This window comes from Grammomys surdaster, unplaced genomic scaffold (genome assembly GCF_004785775.1).
Source record: "Grammomys surdaster isolate TR1022 unplaced genomic scaffold, NIH_TR_1.0 210, whole genome shotgun sequence".
Classification (NCBI taxonomy): Eukaryota; Metazoa; Chordata; class Mammalia; order Rodentia; family Muridae; genus Grammomys; species Grammomys surdaster.
Genome location: NW_021604655.1, coordinates 128,677 through 151,529, shown reverse-complemented (window position 1 = coordinate 151,529; position 22,853 = coordinate 128,677). Strand labels below are relative to the sequence as shown.

Here is a 22,853-nt window from a genome sequence, read left to right as displayed (position 1 = left end):
AGTGAGAAACTAGCTCTCTTTGTTGCCAGACCACAGCCATCACGGATTGCATGTTGTGGGGGGTGGGGGGTGGGCTGTGAGAGGCTGCTGGGCACCTGGTCAAGCACAGGCCTAGAACTCCAGACCATAATCAGATGGCAGGTGTTTGGCTCTGCTCCTGGGCCCTGGTTCCTTTCATTTAGCTTCAGCCCTCCACAGCCCCTCCCAGAGAGAGGTCTATGGCCATCAGTCACAAGGAACATGTAGATGAGGTATCTCCAAGCTCTCAGACCAAGCCAATAGGCGTTATTTGCTGCCAGACCCTGACTCACCCCAAAACTGTATAAAAGAGCTCTATTTGGGAGAAGTAAAGGTGTGTGAAAATCATCCCTGTGTCTGAGAGTTTCTGTTGCAAGAGCTGTAACCCTTGGAAAGAGATCTGCTCTCCCAAAGTGCCTTCAGGACCCTCCCCTCCTTGTCAGCTAGCTGGTTTCTTACCGGCCCAGCCCGGGATGGCTCAGCACAGAGAGACAGGTGCAGCACCTGGGAGTAACTGGGTGGCAACAGCAGAGATGCAGGGCGGGGGAGGCTCAAGCAGAGGCAATTCCCCCTCCCTGCTCACACACTATCCCCTTGGTCCAGACCCCTGCACCCGGCTAGGCCAGAGATCTTCGTGGGACGCCCTCTGAAACAGGGACCCACAACATGTCCTCTACCAGGAAGGGCCTGTCCCAGTCGGTGCCTACCTGACTGAAGTTCACATCTGAAGATGTGAAGGACAGATTTACAAACTGCCCAAGAAAAGCCCTACTCCCTCCCGAACAGGTAATCCTAAGGGACTCACGCAGTGTGGCACAGGTCCGTTTTGTGACTCATAATAAAATCTTGAGAATCCCTAAGTCCAAAGGCCTTGCATCTGATCTACCTGAGGATCTCTACTCTGTGATTAAGAAAGATGTGGAACGCTGGGCGGTGGTGGCCCACGCCTTTAATCCCAGCACTTGGGAGGCAGAGGAAGGCGGATTTCTGAGTTCGAGGCCAGCCTGGTCTACAGAGTGAGTTCCAGGATAGCCAGGGCTACACAGAGAAACCCTGTCTCGAAAAACCAACCAACCAAACAAACAAACAAAAAACGAAAGACGTGGAACAACAGTGTTGACTATCCTGGATCCCTGGGAGCTTCCAGAGACTGAGCTACCAACCAAAGAGCATAATTAGCTGGTCCCAGATCGAGGCACATACAAAGCTGCCTTGTCTGCCCTCAAGGGGAGAGAAAGCACCTAATCCTGCAGAGACTTGATGCACCAGGGTGAGGGGAGAGCACCCTCTCAGAGGTGAAGGAGAGAGGGGATAAGGGGGAGAAACCCAGTGAGGGGAGCATTTGGGATGTAAATACATAAATAAACTAATAAAAAATATTTTTTAAAAAGAAAGACGTCGAAGTCCGCAAGCATCTTGAGAAGAACAGAAAAAGATGCTAAATTTGCCTGATTCTGACACAGAGCAGAGTTTATCCGCTGGTTCATTACTACAAGACTAAGTGGGTTCTTCCATTGAATTGAAATATGAGTCGTCCACACCCTCTGCTCTAATGTCATAAATTCTCTTGTGTAGGGCCTGCGAGATGGCTGATTAAGAGAACTGACTGCTCTTCCAGAGGTCATGAATTCAATTCCCAGCACCCACATGGTGGCTCACAACCATCTGTAATGGGATTCAATGCCCTCTTCTGGTGTGTCTGAAGACAGCTAAAATGTACTCATATAAATAAAATAAATAAATCTTAAAAAAAATCTCCGCCGGGCGGTGGTGGCACACGCCTTTAATCCCAGCACTTGGGAGGCAGAAGCAGGTGGATCTCTGAGTTTGAGGTCAGCCTGGTCTACAGAGTGAGTTCCAGGACAGCCAGAACTACACACTACACAGAGAAAAAAAAAAACAAAAAAAACCTCTTGTGTATCAGAGAGAGAGAGAGAAAGAGAGAGAGAGAGAGGAGAGAGAGAGAGAGAGAGAGAGAGAGAGAGAGAGAGAGAGAGAATGAATCAGGAAACCACCTATGTCTGAGGCACTGCCATCCCTAAGCAGATTTTCTCTGGTATTGCCTCAGGTGAATATTGAATTTGACTGTCCAGGTACCCTAACTCCACAGTGGAAAAACAAAGAGCAGCTTTCAGGATGTGTCTTGCCACATTTGGCTCTATACTGAATGTACAGAGGCAAACTGACTCCATATCTTGTTGTTTATATTAATGGAACCAGCTGTCTGGCACCCCGTGAGATACAGACTTATGATTTATTCCTAAAAGTAAAAAGGATACTACACTATAAGTGTATCAAAATAAACGGGGAGCACATGAATACACGGGCATTTCAAAACCATATTAGAAGTACCAGACTCCTGCATGGCAGTGGTGATGCATATATACCTTTAATTCCAGCACTCAGGAGGCAGAGGCAGACAGATATCTGAGTTCAAGACCATCCTGGTCTATAGAATGAGTTCCAGGACAGCTAGTGTTACACAGAGAAATCCTGCCTTAAATAAATAAATAAATAAATAACCCCAAGAGATTGGAGATGTAACTCAACTGTGGAATGTTTGTCTAGCATATTTGAGACCCTGGGTTCAAATCCAAGTAGAAAAAGAAAAAAACAAAGGCAGTCACAGTGGCTTATGTACTGGGGAGCAGGATGCTAAGGTAAGAGGATTGTTGTGAGGTCAAGGCTAGCCTGGGCTACATAATGAGCTGGGATCTGATTGAACAAACAGACTAACAAAGGGCACAATACCCTCACCTGGACACCATATAAAAGAGGAGACCTAACACTTTGATGGCTCCACTAACCTGTCACCTCACTATCTGCCATGCCCATCAAGGGTCTGATGGGTAAGGAATTCTTGACTGGGGCTGGAGAGATGGCTCAGTGGTTAAGAGCACTGACTGTTCTTCCAGAGGACATGAGTTCAATTCCCAGCAACCACATGGTGGCTCACAACCATCTGTAATGGAATCTGATGTCTTCTTCTAGTGTGTCTGACAGCTACAGTGTACACATATAAATTAAATAAATGAATCTTTTTTTAAAAAAGAACTCTTGACTGTCCTTGGGGGCCTCAGCTCACCTCAGTGTCCTCTGCTTGATATGACTTGAACTGCTGTTGTCATCCATCCATCAGTCTATTTGGACCTGTTCTTCAACATTGTACCTCCAGCAGCTCCACAGCCAGGGGCCTCAGCATTTTTGCTAACCACTTCAGGGAGTCTCTTTGAGTCTTTCCCTCTACCACTTGATCTCTGAGGTCTGTTTAATACTTCTGTAGCCGCCGGGCAGTGGTGCCGCACGCCTTTAATCCCAGCACTTGGGAGGCAGAGGCAGGTGGATTTCTGAGTTCGAGGCCAGCCTGGTCTACAGAGTGAGTTCCAGGACAGCCAAGACTACACAGAGAAACAAACAAACAAAAAACCCAAAACAAACAAAGAAAAAACTTCTGTAGTCATTCTGTAGCCGTGTGTGTGTGTGTGTGTGTGTGTGTGTGTGTGTGTGTGTGTGTGATTATCATACAGTGCGATCTGAATATTGAAGGATTGAAAGAGCCTGTCGTGGTGGTGGCAAATACCTTTAACTCCAGTACTCAGAAGGTAGAGGCAGGCAGATCTCTATGAGTTCAAGGCCAGCTGAGTCTACAGAGTGAGTTCCAGGACAACCAGGGCTACAGAGAAAAACTCTGTCTCCAAAAAGCAAAACAAAATAAAACACTCAAACAAAAAATAAATAATAAAATTTTAAAAAATCCTTTAAAATAGCATTTATAATGACAGAGGACTAGTATGCAACCATGCTAGCTCTAAGAATGTCATATGTTGTCAATTTAAAGTGCCATAGAGATAGGGGTATAGCTCAGTGACAGAGTAAACATTTAGCTTGCACGAGGCATTGGGTTCAATTCCCAACATACAAAAATGTTTTTTTAAAGCTAAAATGAAAATTTGAATTGTATTCTCTATGAAGTAAATCTCAATGGGATATCCCCCAAATGTTTTGAAATAGCCAAAGCCTGTCTCTGCTCCCAGGTCCATGAGGTTGTGAGCTGGTAGCCTTGTGTTCCCATCACTGTGACCTTGAGACAGGTCATCGGCCAAGTTTTAAGTGGCAAGATGGATGGTAGTCACAATGAGACAAAACAAATTTTTCCTGCCTTGGAAAGAAGAGCCATAAAGATGGAATGTTCTTCCTAGGCAACGTCTGGGCCTATTTCCTAGGATGATGGAATGTTCCTGGAAAAGGAGGATAGCTAGCCAGGCCTGTAATCTCAGAAATGGTTAGGTAAAGACACAAGGGTCAGGGTTCAAGGATCCTCAGGGCCAGCCTATGCAACATGAGACCCTGGCTCAAAAACTGAACAAACAGAACAGTAAAATAGTCAGGAGCGGAATTTAGAAACAAAGGTGCTGTTTCTCTTCACTTTTCTTCAAGATAGGGTCTCACTATGTAGCTCTGGCTGTCCTGGAACTCACTCTGTAGACCAGGCTGACCTCGAACTCATAAAGATCAGCCTACTTCTGCCTCCTGAGTGCTGGGGTTAAAGATGGGGACCGCCCTGCTCTCTTCATGCTATTACAGAACCTTCCAAAGATGTGTCTGTCTTCTCCCTCACACTCTACACTTACTTGGTAACGGTGCATTCTGAACAATACACCTAACTTTCCTTGAAATGATCTTGTTGGGATTTTCTCCCTCTGTTTCCTTCTTGTTGTTGTATGGTCCCCATAGCCAGTTATTTTTGATTGGCCCTTAGTGTCTGGAGGGACCACACTGACCTACGTCTTGAAGAGTGATGTTTTCTTGTTTATGCTCCCAGGACGCCTCAAACCCCTTGACAAAGGTTTTCTCAGTTGGTTTTCTAAAAAGCACGGAGATTAGAGGAAGAGAGTACAACAGGGGAGTTCAAAAAGCTGAACAAGGGAAAAAAACTCTCTTGTACCAGCTTGAAGACCTTGATCCTGGACTGGTGAGATGGCCCAGCTGGTTAAGGCATTTACTGCCAAATCTGAACTCAGTCCCCAGACACACATGAATAGAGAAAACTGACTCCCTCAAGTTGTTCTCTGGGCTCTACAAGCACTCAACACGCACGCACACACGCACACACACACGCACACACACACCTGTTCTGGTTTTTGTTTTTTTTTTGAGACAGGGCTTCTCTGTGTAGCCTGGAATTCTCTCTGTGGATCAGGCAGACCTCAAATGCAGAGATTCACTTGCCTTAGCCTCCTGGGTGCTGGGATTAAAGGAGTGTGCTACCACAGCCAGTATAGGCCCCCCAGGTATATGTAGCAGATGTACAGCATAATCTCCATGTGGGTCCCTGAACAAGTGGACCAGGGGCTGTCTCTGACTCTGTTGCCTGCCTTTGGATTCCTTTCCCCTAGCTGGGATGCCTTGTCTGGCTTCAGTGGGAGAGGATGCACCTAGTTCTACTTCTATTAGATGTGCCAGGAAGGGTTGGTACCCATGGTACTCCTTTCTCAAAAGAGAAGGGGAGGGGGAAATGTGACGTGTGTGGGTTGGACTGGGAGGAAAGGAGGGGGACTTCAATCTGTCTGTAAAGTGAATAAATAAATAAATAAATAAATAAATATAAAGGCATGTGCCACCACTGCCCTACTGTGCATACTTTTTAGATGCCCTTGATCTTTTAATACTTCCAAGTATGATACATTTTTTAATGATTTATTTTTATTTATGTAGATGCAGACACTTGTGAGCTGTCATGTGGGTGCTGGGAATTGAACCCAGGGCCTCATGGTAGAAGAGCCAGTGGTCTTAACCAGGGCCTCATGGTAGAAGAGCCAGTGGTCTTAACCACTGAGCCACCTCTCCAGCTCCCATGTGTAGTGCACTTCACACGTGTGATATCAGCTTCTACGCCTAAGCAGTAGCTTCGAGAACACCCTTCTACTGCACCCAAAGTTTCCTGTGCTGACCACTCTGCATACTTCCCCTTGGTATGTCTCTTTCTTCTTGTTCTTGTTATTTGTTACTGTTAGTTTGTTCGTTTGTTGGAGACAGAGTTTCTCTGTGTAGCCCTGGCTGTCCTGAAACTCCCTCTGTAGACCAAGTTGGTCTCATACTCACAGAAGTCCACTTGTCTCTGCCTCCCAAAGTGTTCAGATTAAAGACGAGCACCTGGGCTGGAGAGATGGCTCAGCAGTTAGGAGCACTGACTGCTATTCCAGAGGTCCTGAGTTCAATTCCCGGCAACCACATGGTGGTTCACAATCATCTGTAATGGGGATCCTGATACCCTCTCCTGGTATGTCTGAAGACAGTGATAGAGTACTCACATGAAATAAATAGATCTTAAGAAAGAAAGAAAGAAAGAAAGAAAGAAAGAAAGAAAGAAAGAAAGAAAGAAAAATTAGCATTGTCACCACCAGGCTAGTATGTCTCATACTTGATTGTCTGGTTAGGGGTCATGCACTGAGTGAGTTGAAGATTGCTCAAATACAGAACAGGAATATTATTGACTCATGCATGGCTCAGGGAAGGAAACCTGTTTGCTCTGAGAGGTGTGTCGGGTAAATGTGAGTCTCACATGAGCATGGCTACCACAGAAAACATCGAGGAAAGCTCACACACAGGAAGTGGGCCATGCAATGCAACTGTTGTGTGATATTTCCAGGAGAGATCTGAACACCAAGTCCCAGACAGATGAACGGGTGAATACCATCGAGTCTAACTCAGTGAACAGTGAGTTTACTGGGGTAGCTCACTGAAGCATAGGTGACTCAAGGCAGCTGCATCACCGAAAGAGCCTAGCCCATCATGGGAGACAGAGAAGCTGCCCCCACGCAACTTGCAGGCAGTACCACTGTATGGCTTCTTTCCTCCTGTCAGCCTAGGCTCACTGCTTAAGTATCCTTAGGGAGGCGTCTTGTAAATCAGATCCATTTCTCAGATCCCTGAGTTTTGAAAATTTTGTTAGCTTCCTGAGAGGTATGTGAGTCTCCTGCCTGTCTCCAGAGAGGACTGTTTCAATATGGAGGAACCAAGTACAAGAGAGGGACTCACTGACAAAGTGAGAGACTGCTGTTGTTGAAGGATGCCTGCAGTGCCAGAAGAGGTAAGTTGAAGTGTGTGTGTGTGTGTGTGTGTGTGTGTGTGACTGAGAGTATAAGCACACATCTATTACAATTATTCAACAGAATCCTTTTGTTGTTGTTTGTTTTAGTTTTTCTTTTTAGAGACAGGTTTTCTCTATAGCCATGACTATCTTGGAACTTACTCTGTAGACCAGGCTGGTCTTGAACTCACAGATTCACCTGCTTCAGCCTCAAAAGTACTGGGATTAAAGGCAGGGCCCACCACCACCCAACTTCCTTTTTTTAATTTTTTAATGAAACAGGGTGTAATGTAGCCCAGGCTGGCATAAAACTCACTAGGTAGTCAAGGATAACCTTGAATGTCTCATTCTCCTGCCTCTACCTTAATGCAGAAATTACAAGCATAAGCCACCGTACCCAGTTATGCAGTACTAGAGACTGAGCTCAAGCTCCATGAATGCTAGACAAAAATAAAATAAAATCTACTAATTGAGCTATATTCCCAGTTCATCCAAATCGTTTTAATAACATTATTGAGGTCTACTAAGGCGCTGGAGTTATTAATGAGTGGCTCAACAGTTAAGAGGTCTAATGAATCTTAAATAAACTATACAAACTCAAATGCATAACTTGATGAATTTTCATATGTGTATATTACTTGTCCATGCTGGGTATTATAATGCTTTAGTGGGTAGGTGTATAGGAGGATGGCGGTAATGGTGTGTACCTATGTACTTACGTGTGAGTATGGATACCTGGGTGCCCATGTGCCTTATTCCTTTGAAATAGGTTATCTCTCTGAACCTGTAGCTTGCCCTTTAGGCTAGCCTGTGAGCTCCTAGGTCTGTCTATCTGTGCTCTTTAAAAGTTGGGGTTACAGATATGGCAGTCATGCTTGACTCTTATATGGAAAATGGGGACTTGAACTCAGGTTCTCATGCCTATTCAGCAATTGTTCTTACCTACTGAGCCATCTGCCAGACCCCTGGGTGTTTGTTTCTTAATCCAATTCAAGTTGGTACTCCAAATTAAGCATCACACTTTCAGTTGTCACGTGCTCATGCGGGATTGCTTTGCTTTGTTGCCTTGAGACAGTATCATTATATAGCTCAGGTTGGCCTAGACTTCAAAATCTTCCCACCTCTGTCTCCCAAGTGTTGGGATTATAGATGTACTCCTTATGTCCAACTCCTTAAAACGTGAAACAGCCATCCTAGAACCCTCCAACTCAATCCTATGTCTCTACCCAGGAGAAACTAAATATGTCAACTCAAAAACGTGTTTATAAAAGTTCACAATCCTTCCCAGTAGTTCATGTCAAGACAGCTCAGATGTCGATCGACTGGTGAATGGATAAACAAAAGGTTGATGTTCCTGAAACAGTATTATTCAGCAAAACAAAGGAATGAGATACTAATACAGGATACAAGAACTCTAAAGCATCAGGCTTTAGGCACAAAGACGTGCATAGGGTTCTAAAAATGGCCAAGGCAGCAGGCACAGGAGCGATTTCAGTGACCTAGGTGAGGATGCGTATGAGGTGAGTCCAATGGGAGAGGGAGGTAAGACAGGACTGACTGCTAGTGTGTACAGAGTTTGGGTGAAACTGTTCTAAAACTGAACTAAAAGACACTATTCTCTACCACATGTTGTATTTTGTTATGCTACTTTTATTTATTTACTTATTTACTTATTTTGTGTGTTTATTTATTTATTTTGGTTTTGAGACAGTTTCTCTCTGTTGCCTTGACTGTCCTGGAATTTGTTCTTAGTACACGTGGGCAAAGAATAGGTATACACACACCCAGGAACACCTTTAGAGAACTGGTTTCAGTTAATGGAGGAGGAGGGAGAAAGGGATGTTTATGCCCCTGGGGAAGTGGTCAGGGTCTCTAGGGCAAGGTTTACAGACCAGAAGTTTGTAATGGTTGTGAGCCACCATGTGGTTGCTGGGAATTAAATCAGAACCTCTGGAAGAGTAGTCAGGGCTCTTAACCGCTGAGCCATCTCTCCAGCCCTGTGTTAAGTTCTTAAAGCAAAACAAAACAAAGCACTCAAGATACCTTTTTAAAAACAGCCACAGGACAAGTTTGTTTGCACTTACTTACTTGTGTAGGGGTGGAGCGCGCCATGCATCTGGAAGTCGGAGGGCTTTGGTAATCAACACTCTCTCTTTTCACCATATTAGTCCTGAACATTAGAATCAGGTCATCAGGCTTGGTGGCATGCACCTTTACCTGCTGAGCTGGCCCAGGGACTAGGTTTTTTTGTTTTTGGGGTTTTTTTTTGTTTGTTTGTTTGTTTGTTTTGGTTTTTCGAGACAGGGTTTCTCTGTGTAGTTCTGGCTGTCCTGGAACTCACTCTGTAGATCAGGCTGGCCTCAAACTCAGAAATCCGCCTGCCTTTGCCTCCCAAGTGCTGGGATTAAAGGTGTGCGCCACTACTGCCCGGCGGGACTAGGTTTTTAAACTCTGTAATTTCCAGTTTATACCAACATGTTCAGTATGTATTGAAATAAAACACTTAACAGTAACTAAATAAAAGAAAGGATAGAACTGAATATGGATACATCTGTAATTCCAACATCAGAGAAGTTGAGACAGATGACTCACAGATAGCCTAACTACATGTGAAATACTTTTATTTCCCTCTTTTTATTTTTTCCCCCTTTTTATATGAGACAGGGTTTCTCTGTGTAGTTCTGACTGTCCTGGTACTTACTCTATAGACTGACCAGACTGTCTTTGAACTCACAGAGATCCACCTGTGTCTGCCTCAAAGTGATGGGATTAAAGGCAGGTGCTGCCACCACCACCGGGCTGGAAACTGGGTCTCTGTTTTTCAAAAGAGAAGGTTTCTTTGTGTAGCCCTGGCTGGACTTGAACTCATAGAGATCCACCTACCTCTGCCTCAGGAGTACTGAGTAAGGTGTGCACCACCACCTCTGAGTAAAACTGGGGTTTTAAAGGGTTAATAAGCGACAGATTCAAACACTGGAGGAAAAATATCAGAACCCAAGTCTGTATCAGGTGATACTCTGAACAGTCATTTTTGTAATTTTAATGCTGAGGTTTAAAGACTGAATTAGTCAGGCAGTGGTAGCACACGCCTTCAATCCCAGCACTTGGGAGGCAGAGGCAGGTCGATTTCTGAGTTTGAGGCCAGCCTGGTCTACAGAGTGAGTTCCAGAACAGCCAGGGCTATACAGAGAAACCCTGTCTTGAAAAACCAAAAATAAATAAATAAATAAATAAATAAAGACTGAATTAAAAGTATTCAGGTGAGGTGGGTGGAGAGATGGCTCAGCAGTTAAGAGCACTGACTGTTCTTCCAGTGGTCCTGAGTTCAATTCCCAGCAACCACAGGGTCACGCATAACCATCTGTAATGGGATCTGATTGATACCTTCTTCTGGTGTGTCTGAAGACATCGACAATGTGCTCACATACATAAAATAAGAAAATCTTAAAAACAAACAATTTGGGTGAGCCTATGTTCTTTTGTCGTGAGCAAGAGGACTGTAGATAGATGTGCCCTGGAGAATGGTGGGAAGTGGGATACGGGAGTGGCAGGGATGCTCCAAAAATTCCTGTTAGGTGTTGTTGGGACCCTTGGTATGGAGTAAATAATCTCATTCCTCATCAAAATTCTGATCCAAATTAGAAATAATATAGGGCTAGAGAGATGGTTCAGCTGTTAAGAGCAATGGCTGCTCTTCCAGAGGATCTGGGTTCAATTCCCGGATCCCACATGGCAGCTCACAGCTGTGTGTAACTCAAGTCCCAGTGGATCTGATGCCCTCATACAGACATACAAACACCAACGCTCAATAAATAAATAAATTAATAGGAAGAAAATAAAACGGCTGAAGGTAGGGACAAGCTGCCCAGGATCTGCAGTCACTGGTTCTCCATCATATCTTGAAAGTCTTAGTACTTTTTCGTTTTTACTGGACCCCTACAACCTGAGTAGCTGACAACAATGTCACCGGGTGTTTTGGTTGTGTCCCACTTTTTTGAACTACTGTAATGCAAATAATTATTTTCAGAAAAATAAAGTCAAAACATATGTAACCTTTACCGAAGTTCTCATGTGACCCCAGAGAATGTGTCTTCACTGTGAAGGACAATTGTGGACCTCCTCTCCAGACCAGGGGTGGCCTGCCTAAAACTGTCCTGGTGAGAGGAAAAAGGTAGTAACCAGGTCCCCAAGCTGAATCACTGACATTATCCCTCCCTGGCACACCAGTGTGCATCTAAGTCAGGACCCACTCCATCTATAAGAAGAGGAGAGACCTGGAGTGATTAGCCAGACTAGAAGGGGGGAAGGGTGCATTTCCTCCCACCTGTTTACCTGTCCTCCTCCACATCCTGTTTGAGACAGTGTCAGCTATTTCAAGCTGGCCTCAGACTACTAAGTTCTTGAAGTAATTAAAGTAAGTACCTTGAACTTTGATTACCCTGCCTCCCAAGTGTGGCAGTTACAGGCTCGCACAGCCATGACTGGCATATGCAGTGCTGGGGTTCAAACTGGGGTTCATTTATGCTCCACCAAATAAGTTATACCCCACTCCGACCTCCACTCTACAGGTTTTCCCCCTTTCTTTTCTCCTCTTCTTCCTCCTCCTTTAACATATGGTCTTGTAGACAGGCAGTGGTGGCGCACGCCTTTAATCCCAGCACTTGGGAGGCAGAGGCAGGGGGATTTCTGAGTTCAAGAGTTCGAGGCTAGCCTGGTCTATAGAGTGAGTTCCAGGACAGCCAGGGCTACTCAGAGAAACCCTGTCTCGAAAATTAAAGAAAAAAAAAAAGATATGGCCTCGTGTACTCCACAGTGGTCTAGAACTCCTGAAAATCCTGAGAATTCTCCTGTCTCTACCTCCCAAGCATTGGAAATACAGTGTGAACTTTTCTGCCTTTGTTTGTTTTTCTCTGTGTAGCTCTGGCTGTTCTGGAACTCACAGAGATCTGCCTGCCTCTCTACCTCCCGAGTGCTGGGATTACAGGTGTGTGCCATCAATGCTTGGCTTCCTGCCCATTTTTTAAAAAGAGATAAAGTCCTATTATAATAACGCCCAGCCTGGTTCTGAGTTTATAGACTCAAGATAGCCTCCTTCCCAGGCGCTGTGGAGTAGCTGGACGTACAGCTGTTTTGTGAAGGCTTTCCTCTTCAGCAGACATCTTACTTGAGAGTCTTGGCTATAAGCAACAAATACAGCTAAGTTAGCTTTAGTGGAACTGAGAGTTAGGGAAAGGTGTGACGGGTACTTTTTTCTGTATAACACCAGCTTCCCTCCCGTTCTCCTCCTGATTCTGCTTGGGTACAGAGAGGAAACCTTTGCTCTCAGACCGGAGTCTTACCAGCTCGTGATTCATAACTGGGCTAAGGTAATAATAGAAATCCAATTCTCCTTTGCCACACCTTTACTCTCCAACCTTCCTTGTACAAGGTCAGTGACCCACTTCCTAGACACAGTCCGCCCTTCTGTGAGGCCTCTGAGAGAGATTTGTCTTTATTGACACAAACTGAGCCCCTTCCATTCTGGTTCCTTTCCTTCTTGCTTGATGCCGGGAGGTGAGGACAAGATGTCTGAAGCCATGAGAGCTATACTGAGACCATGAGAAAACAAGCTGAATGATAAACCAGCATATTGAGGCCAATTAATGGCGGAGCCTTGGTCCTCAGTGTCGTAGCTGAGTTAAGCTCTGGCTCTACCCTCTTCCATCCTTCCTAAGGAAACAACTTGTCCTGGGGATTTAAGTCATCATTTAGGTTGTCTCTTGTATGTTTTAATTAACGGAGATGCAAGGCATGCTCACTGTGAGCTATGAGGGACCCAGAAACAGCTACTCCTGAACTGGGGAAGTAGGAACAGGCAAGATGTCCCACTGCTGGATGTGGCTGCTCCTCCAGCCTCACCTCTACTTTTCTCTAAGGATTGCGTCAGTCCTCAGAACAGCTTCCACTGACTCAACATTTCACAGGGAAAGCCGGGTCTGGGTTTTCTGTATCCTAGGCGACTAGGCCTACAACTACTAATGGAGCCTCATTCCAAAGCCCAGAAGAGAGAATGTGAGGGTTTGGCTTTGAGTCATCTACACCCAGGACCAGTGAGCATGGCCATGAGGGTAAAGGCACGTGCTTAAATTTGGCTGTGAAAGACCCACCCCAGGGGTGTAAGATTTTAATCTTTTTTGTTTGTTTGTTTTGACACAGGGTTTCTCTGTGTAGCCCTGGCTGTCCTGGAACTCACTCAGTAGACCAGGCTGGCCTCGAACTCAGAAATCCGCCTGCCTCTGCCTCCCAAGTGCTGGGATTAAAGGTTTGTACCACCACTGCCCAGCTGTTGTTGCTACATCAAAACTGTCATTTTGCCACTGTTGTGAAATGGAATGTAAGTATCTGTGTTTTCCATGGTCTAAGGTGACCCCATCACTTGACTTCCCACAAGGTGTCACAACCCACAAGTTGTGACAATTAAGGGGACAATTTCAGTCTCTTTTGAAACAGAATCTCATTGTAGCCCAGGCTGGATATTGCTATGTAGCCAGGGATGACCCCAAAACTTCTGGTCCTCCTGCCTCTAGCTGTTTACGTGTGTGTGTGTGTGTGTGTGTGTTGTGTGTGCGCGCGCGTGTGTGCGCGCGCGCCGCGCACTCGTGCATAAACTAAGAGATCCTCTACCCCGATAGGCTTCATTTCCAGGCTCTTAAGGATTTGATTGAGGAATAAGGAAGAACAACGATAAAAGAAGAAGGAAGGGAATGGCTCCAGAGTACAAAACAGTTGTCACCAGGAAACCCGAGGACCAGGTCTCTCCACCCGCAACGGTCCTCTACTCCCCACAGAGGGTGAAAATCAGGTCAGCTGGTTATTTTAGGCTTCCATCGCAAAGGGACTGCCTGTTTTGCGTGTTCCTAGGCATTTAATGGCGACATCCTTTCTCTTTAGAAGTTCACCGAAACAGATTGGGGTTAGCCTTGACAGTGGTTCCTGCGGGGACCAGAATACTACGCTGAAGGACAGAGTGGCAGAATCCTTCTGTGACCCTTTGTAAGGGGACCGGTAAGGAGGACCAGGGGACCAGGGGATAAGAGCACCACCTCCAGCACCGCTCAGGGGCCTCTGCGTGCTGGCGAAGCTGGAGGAGGATGCGCATGAGGAAGGAAGTCATCAGGAACGCCAGATTGAAGAGCAGCAGGCGTGGTTTCTGGGAACGGAGGCTGGCCGGCATCCCTCCCTCTTCCTCCACATTCTTGCAGGTTGACGTCGCAGTCTCTCTGGAGAAACAGCCACAGCACTGCTCCTGGACAGAAGGCTCGGCAAACACTTCAGTCACAGGTTGTGGAACTGCAGTGCACACGCACAAATGCACGGACACTCTTAAGAGGATCATGCAGGAGGAAGGAACTTGTGTACCTCTGTTGTGCCTTTATTCCACGGAATTGTTACTAATGGATTTGTTTTATGCTGGAAAGAACGAGGAAGGAGAATGTTCCGACAGGGACTGTGAATGCCTGGCCCTTTACGGGAATTGTTTGCTGATCTTTGTTCTGGAGTTCTGAGTACTTCCTTTGGATGAGAGATCAGGTCAAACACTAGGGTCAACATTGGGTGTGTAAGAGTGGGGACGGAAGGCCAGAGTAGTTCCAAGTCCTTGGAAAAAGCCCAGACACCAAAGATAAGATCAGGGCTTGCCTTGGGAAGTGTGGAAGAAAGAACAGAAATTCTGTGGGAATTACAAAATCAAGAACACCGTGACTTATGAAAATGCCCTTACTTTCTAATCACCATTCTGAGCACTTCGGAGGATTATAAACATAGTTCGAGGCCACATCCCAAGAGGCCCATAGTGCTGTCAGAAAGCATACGTACACTTTGTGAATTATGAGAACACTGGAAATTACACTGTCATCTTCTTCTCTCCAGCCTCTGTCCTTTCTCCTATTTTTATTGGTTCACACACAATGCACACACTATTTGCTCTGTTAGATGGCTTTTGGTATTGTCCCCATTTTGCTGACGAGGAAACCAAGGCATAGGGAAACTATTGCAACACAGTTGGCAAATGGATGTAATTAAGCTTCAAACATGAGCCAGCATAATTTTATCTTATTTTTTGTTTGCAACGCTGAGATCTTGAACATACTAATCAAGTGCTGTCTGTACCACTGAGCTGCATTCTCAGCCCTAACTTAGAATTCATTCTTATGTGGCACCTTGTATTTCCCATGACTATAATTAAATATAACATAGCCCATGGAATGCAAGAATGATTAAGTGGTCCTGTTGCTAAAACTTCTTCCCAGAAGGAGAAAGAATATATGTCCCTTCTAAGGCTCCATTGAAAAACTGGGCAACCAGCAAGTTTATTGTGCTTCCTTACAGGACACAGGTAAGGAGTCACTTACAGGGGTGTGGATGCTGCTCCAGGGCAATAGGCTGTACCTGGAAAGACTTTATCCAGCAGGGATGAGCCCCGCCCCCTATACTCTAGCCCCTCCCAGAAGCTATGTACAATTAAAGCATGGTTGCATATAACAGGTGCTAGAGAACAACTGGATACTCAGTGACCCTCCCCACCCCTCCTGTGTCAACGACCCCAGCTGGAATGATCCTTGTGGAAAAGGGCACAGGCTGGTGTTTCCTTGTGATGACAGTGGCTGTGCTCAGAGGCCAGTCAGTCACAACAGGTTCAACCAAGAAGAAGCATATTACTACAAAAAGTACTCCAAACAGAGTGAGTTTAATGCCAGGAATTGTTGGTAGAAGAGCTGAGAAGCCCACAGGAAGCAGTAAGATATTGTGAAACAGCAGGGTGCTACCAATATCTGAAGTGCAGAGAGAGCTTAGCCTTCCTGAGATGCTGTAATAAAATAAACACAAACGGAATGGCTCAGACACGGGGCGACTTCTTTCTCACAGCTCTGGAAGCTGGAAATCCAAGATCAAGGGCCTGGTAAAGTTTTATTCTGAAGCCTCTTCCCTTGGCTTCTGAAGCTCCTTGCCTTGTGTGACTTCTCTGTGTAGATCACCACACACAAAGATGACCAATAAGCGCCCTGCTCTCTCTTGTTTTTAAACTCTTTTAGGTTCTGGTTTTTCACCACAGAGTGTCATGCAGCCCAAGTTGGACTGGGACTTGATATATCTTTTTTGTTGTTGTTGTTGTTGTTTTGTTTTGTTTTGTGTTTTTTTTTTTTCGAGACAGGGTTTCTCTGTATAATCCTGGCTGTCCTGGAACTCACTCTGTAGACCAGGCTGGCCTCGAACTCAGAAATCCACCTGCCTCTGCCTCCCAAGTGCTGGGATTAAAGGTGTGCACCACCACCGCCTGGCTGAGGGTAATCTTGAACTCCTGATTCTCCAGCTTTCCAACCTCCAACCCTTGGCTGGTCTGGAACTTGTTAGGTAGACTCGAATTGGTCTTGAACTTGCAGTGATCCTCCTACCTCTGCTTCTTGAGTGCTGAGGGAGGGCATTTACTTTTCATTGCTTAGCTGACTCTTGGTTTATAAGCACATGTTCTCAGATAGATCATCTGGATGTTGCTTGGTGTTCACCTGAGTTCAGGGTGCAAGTATTTATTCCTGGGCACTCCCACTTAAAGAATTTAACATGAAGCCTGGCAGTGGTGGCGCACGCTGTTAGTCCCAGCACTTGGGAGGCAGAGGCAGGCAAGTTTCTGAGTTCGAGGCTAGTCTGGTCTACAGAGTGAGTTCCAGTACAGTCAGGGCTACACAGAGAAACCCTATCTCAAAAAACAAACAAACAAACAAACACCAAAACAACAACAACAAAAGGAATTGAATATGAGCAGATATGCCCCAGGCCTGAAATGGGTTCAAAAAGAACCCAAGAAGAGATGTGGTCTTCCCATTTACCTTGTTGTGGAATAGGAGGGAATCTACCCCACGGCTGACTCCAAAGTGTAGTTGCACCAATTACTGTGGGAATTGAAATTCAAATACATGCTGGGGTCAGAGGCAGGAGGACCACTGCAAGTTCTGGTCTATATAACAAGTTCCCGGTCAGCCAAGGCTATGGTAGTGAAGGGATGGGGGCAAGAGGATGAGGAGGGGTTCAAGGTCATCCTCAGCTATGTATCACGTGGTAGGGTGGGGTGAGGACAGTGAGGACCTCAGTCTGGGGTCAGTAAAGCTGCATCCAGGGAGAGGACTGAGAACTGAAGAATCTCCATGCTTTTCAAAGGAACCGCTGAGCAAAGCTGGCTTCATGCCAGGCTTGCAATCCGAGCACTTAGGAGACAGGAGGACTACCTACCATAAGTGTGAGGCCAGCCTAGATTATATAGTTCCCAGCTAACCCAGATGATGCAGCAAAAAGGAATTTCAAATCAAGGCCACCAAATAATTTCTTTCTTTTTTTTTTTTTTTTTTGGTTTTTCCGAGACAGGGTTTCTCGGTGTAGCCTGGCTGTCCTGGAACTCACTCTGTAGACCAGGCTGGCTTCGAACACAGAAATCCACTTGCCTCTGCCTCCCAAATGCTGGGATTAAAGGCCTGGGAAAGTTTACAACACCCGGTATTCCCAGGTGGTCTCCCATCCAAGTACTAACCAGGCCCGACTCTGCTTAGCTTCCAAGATCAGATGAGATGGGACCGTTCAGGGTGTTACGGCTGTAGACCCAAATAATTAAAATAAAAAAAGACAGCCTGCTGGGCAGCTCCAAGCTGTTGCTATGTGTTGCTATGTGTTGGGGTGGGGGTTGGGGGATGTTTTTGTTGGTTTTAGTTACACATCAACCTTTTATGTGAAATGTATGCGTTTTAAATACTAATGACAAGGAAAAACATTTTGAAAGCTGATGGCGGCCACTTTGGAAGTCTTGTGCTGGGTAACTTCATTCTATTTGTGTTGAACCTTCAGGAGAATAGACTTTCAGCACCGGTGAGCTTGGCTCCGGTGAAGCTGGGTCACACCTGGGGTGTACTGAGTCTCCACCTTGCTTTGAGTCCAGATCCCAGGCAGGTTTGTTGGATGGGAAGTCTGGAAAAGCGAGTAATTCAGGATGAGGGATTTAGTGAAAGGAAGAACTGGGCTTGAGTCCTGAGTCCCAAGTCCCTGTTTATGTGTTCTAAGCATCTGCAGAGTGGCCATAAACCAGTGCCCTCCCCACAGTGCTGGAGAAGTGAAGCGTTGGGGAGATGGCGGCACACGCCTTTAATCTCAGCACTAGGGAACAGACCGAGGCAGGTGGATCTGTGAGTTCCAGGCCAGCCTATAGTCTACAGATCGAGTTCTAGGACAGTTAGGGCTATAGTACAGAGAAACGTTGTTTCAAAAACCAAACACCAACACTCCCCGCCCCCCTAAAGAGGAAAAATTAATGTTTAGCACCATATTTAGGAACTAGTGTGCCTGACAGCAACTCGGGTTCAGTCTGAGCACCCACCTGAGGGAAGGGGAGAGCTGACCTCTGTAAGTTGTCCTCTGACCTCCGTGTGACCTCTATGACATTCGTACATGCAAACAAACAAACAAATAAATAAATTCATTTTAATTTTTTATTTCTTGGGCCTGGAGAGCAGGCTCAACAATTAGGTGTGTATATTGTGCTTACAGAGGACTAAGTGTGGTGCCCAGTCCCCCATGTTGGGCTGCTCACAGCTGCCTGTAATTTGACCTCCAGGGAATCCAATACTGGCTCTTGGCCTCTAAGAGTAACTGCACTCACATGAATGCACACCCCCACACAGGCACACATCCATATACATATAATTAAAAGTAAAATACATCTTGAAAATGTGTATTTTTTTTTTAAAAGAAAATGATAAAGCTACTGTCCTGTTTTTTGGTTGGTTGGTTGTGTTTTTTTTTTTTTTGTTGTTGTTGTTGTTGTTTGGTTGTTTTTGTTGTTGCTGTTGTTTTTGTGACATGGTTTCTCAGTGTAGTGCCTTGGGAGTCCTGGAACTTACTCTGTAGACCAGGCTGTCCTCGAACTCACAGAGATCCACCTGCTTCTGCCTCCCCAGTGCTGGGATTAAAGGCGTGTGCCCAGCTACTGTCCTAGTTTTTATGCATCAGTTTCTTGTGGGAATCCATAACTGTCTATCTACGGGCATTTCGGATTTAACCCTTCACACAGCACTTGAGCCCCAGACCCCTCCTAATTTATGCAGCAGCCAGAGAAAGTACTGAAGCCTGTGAGAAGGACTGGAGAGTTAACCTTATCTCCCTCTCCAATGTTGCAAATGAAGCAACGCCCCACCCCCTCCTGGCATTGTTCTCTGCTTGCTTGCTTTCCTTCTTTCTTTCTTTCTTTCTTTCTTTCTTTCTTTCTTTCTTTCTTTATTTATTTATTTATTTATTTTGTTTTGTTTTTCCAGACAGGGTTTCTCTGTGTAGCCCTGGCTGTCCTGGAAATCACTCTGTAGACCAGGGTGGTCTCAAACTCAGAAGTCTACCTGCCTCTGCCTCCGGAGTGCTGGGATTAAAGGTACGTACCTCCACCTGGCTTCTGTTTATTACTCTTAGCTGAGTGTTTTGGACTTACAGTACATGTAAAGTCCAGAGTTTCTTTCTTACCCTATTAATTGTGTCTGACTGGCTTCATGGGGGCAACTGGGTTTCTTACCTTGGGATTCAAGGTTCAAAACAAAACGATCTGAGAGAAATAAGAGACATAGTAGGCAAAGCCAACGCTTTTGGTCTGTCATTTTGCTCAGGAAATGGACTGTGAACTGCCCAGGCCCCAGACACAGGCTGACAGGCTGGAGGGGTTTCCAGGTGGGAAACTCAGAGGCCAGGAACTGTGGTTCTCACTGGAGGCCCTGGTGGAATAGAACAAAGATGCCTATGTTAGGAGCTGTGGGTTAGGGGGTGACAGTGTCAGTCAACAGCTAGCATTTGGCACCTCGGGGGTAAGCAGCATCTGGCTTTTATAGCTAGTGAAGGTCTTCAATGAGACAGTACCTGTCAAGCACAGAGACAGAAATGTTGTATCCCATAAATGTCAGCAATCGTTCTAAAAAAATAAGAAAATAATAAATAAAACCTTTGGGGAATCCAGCGAGGACAACTACACTTCCACAGGGATCAGAGAAAGCTTCACGAAGCTGTGACATGAACCTTAGTGACAGAAAGAAGCTGGATGTGTAGGACTAGACAAAGAAGACAGGCATCCGAGATGCGTTCATGAAAAGCATGACTTAAGCACAGGGATGTGTGGTATGTGCAAACAGAGACTCTCTCTCTCTCTCTCTCTCTCTCTCTCTCTCTCTGTGTGTGTGTGTGTGTGTGTGTGTGTGTGTATGGTGGATGCTAAGTCTAAGTGGTGTTGGAAAAAGTTGAAGGGCCCCGGTGTGAGCCAGGGGTATTGCTGTGTCCTGCCCTTCTACTACAGTACTGACCAGGCTATAGGCCTTTTGCTGTTTTTTTTTTTTCCCTCAAAGGCCTATGGAGAAAGGGAGAGCTTTGGAGCTTTGAAGCTTCGAATCTTTGTCTTTAAGGGTTCTAAGCAAAGGATGAGAGGCAAGATAGGTGTTTTGGAAAGTGGAAAGGTTTTCCGTCGTCCATTCTGCCGAGGAGCAAGGAGCTTGCCTGCTGTCCCTTGAATGGCCACTAGAGGGAGACTTGTGCTCAGAAGTGGCGCTTCATTGGCCACTTGAGGAGTGTCCAGTCCTACACAGGAGAAAGTGGACAACCGAGGTGGCCAGAGCCCTACTTACACAAGCAGAGGTGGATTTGCTGGATTATCCAGAAGGGTGAGAAGAAGCGGAAGGTCCCCTGATGTGCTGTGGAAACCTGGTCCTTGGTATACTGTAAGCTTTCAGCAAAACCTACTTTTCATTGTATCCCTATGTGCCATGTGTAGACACTGTTAGCATTTCTTCTAGACTCTGTCCCACAGTTACCTGGCAACAGCCAGATATGCCTGACTCAGTATAAAAGGGGCTGCTTGCTCCCTCCTCACTCTCTTACCCTCTTACTGTCTTACTCTCCTACTCTCTTACCCTCATCCCTCTCTGCCACTTTCCCTTCCCCCCTCCATGTGTTCATGGCTGGCCTCTACTCCTCTCTTCTCTCTCTCCCTCTCCCTCCCCCCCACTCCCTTCCCAACTCCCTTTCCCATACCCTAAATAAACGATTCCATACTATATCCGTTGTATGGCTGGTCCCTCAGGGGGAAGGGCTGCCTCAGCATGGCCCCCAAGAGGTACCCCCTTCCCCCATCCCCCACACCATACCTTACTCTACCAAACATACCCCTGACTTCCTCTTCTTTTTTATAAAACACAACAGACACTCCCACTGATACAGAGGGCCTCTTGGGCCCATGGGGCAGACTAGTGGAAAGATAAATCTTAAGACAAGGCCTGCCCAAGTGGAAGAAGCAGAGTTAGGTCTCTTGGGAACAAAATACTGGAGTTCTGGAGTCCAGAGGACAGTCTAGAAGGCTTGTCAAGGGCATTGAGTGAAAACTTCCATTGAGTCCATGGAGGAGTGTGTCTAGAGGAGGTGGCATCTTCACCGAGAGAACTATTGTAGACATTCTTAGTCCTGAAATTTCTACCCCGCCTTGATCATTTAATTCTAGGTTGAAAAACACACACAACCTTTGTATTTACAATAAGCCTTAGTCAGCACTAGAGCTGGCCGGATATCTACCCTCTATGCTATTAGAATCTACTTTCTTATCGATAACCCCAAGTTATTACTTACTATGTTTCATCTGGGCTGCTCTTAACTCTGATTGGCCAGCCCTTGGGACCATGTTTTCTTGACTCCTAGCCATGGTGGCTTCTCCTTCCTTCACGTTCTCCTCGTGGTTCTCCTCTGACCTCAAGACTGAAAATCCTAACCCCCACCTATGTCCCTTCTGCCCAACTATTGGCTGTCTGCATCTTTACTTACCAATCAGAAATAACTTGGGTCACAAGTGTCACTTGGTGATACTATGTGCAGACTCCATGTCTTGGGGGCCCACACTTAGTATTACAGTAGACAGCAAGGCCAGACCTCAACAGAGAACCTAAGGCTATGTAAGGATATGTATCATTTTACACTCACTCTGAAGCAAACGGATATTGCAGCATCCCACCCCACCCTCTCCCATCACCTCTTTGCTCCCTTCCCTTCTCCTCCCTCTCTTCTCCCTTCCTATGACCTCTCTTCCCCTTTCATTTTCTTTGTAATGGGGATTAAACACAGGTTTTTACCCGTGCTAAGCAAGAACTTTAGCACTGAGCTCCACCTCAGTGCTAAAGTCTTTGCCTTTCTTTTGTTGAGGGCTCTGTGGTTCTTTGCTCCCAACAAACGAAGGTGCTCCCATTTTCCTTCCTGGGCTATGTTTAACTGCTGACCTAAAAGCGAAAGCGGAAGTGTCCATAAGTCAAAGTTAGAAACTAGATAAAAGGTGCTCTGGCTTCCTCCTCCCCTTTGCCACTTGGTTCATGGCTCAAGAGAAGACAAATGCCACTTCCTGTGGACACTGAGGCTAGCCTGTGGAAAGACCCATGTGATGCAGAGCTAATGCCTCTGTCAATAGCCAGGCTGGAAGTCAGTAGTCCTGTCTCAGGAGCTTCCAATGCCTCTAATACCCTTGCAGCTTGAGAACTCTTTGGGGGGGGGGAGTGACCCTGACCCGAATACCCCATCTGTATATTGTGCCCCTGACAGACTTTCTCTTCTAATTTTTTTTGGTCTTTGTGTTTGTTTGGCTTTTCTGTTTGTTTGTTTGTCTGTTTCGATACAGGGTTTCTCTGTGTAGCACTGGCTGTCCTAAAACTCCCTCTGTAGACTA

General features: G+C 45.9%; 1 pseudogene; it reads right to left on the bottom strand.

Annotated features, from left to right (window-relative positions):
* Positions 1-17,617: 17,617 nt before the first annotated feature.
* LOC114624833 lies at positions 17,618-17,735 on the bottom strand (annotated as a pseudogene).
* Positions 17,736-22,853: the final 5,118 nt, after the last annotated feature.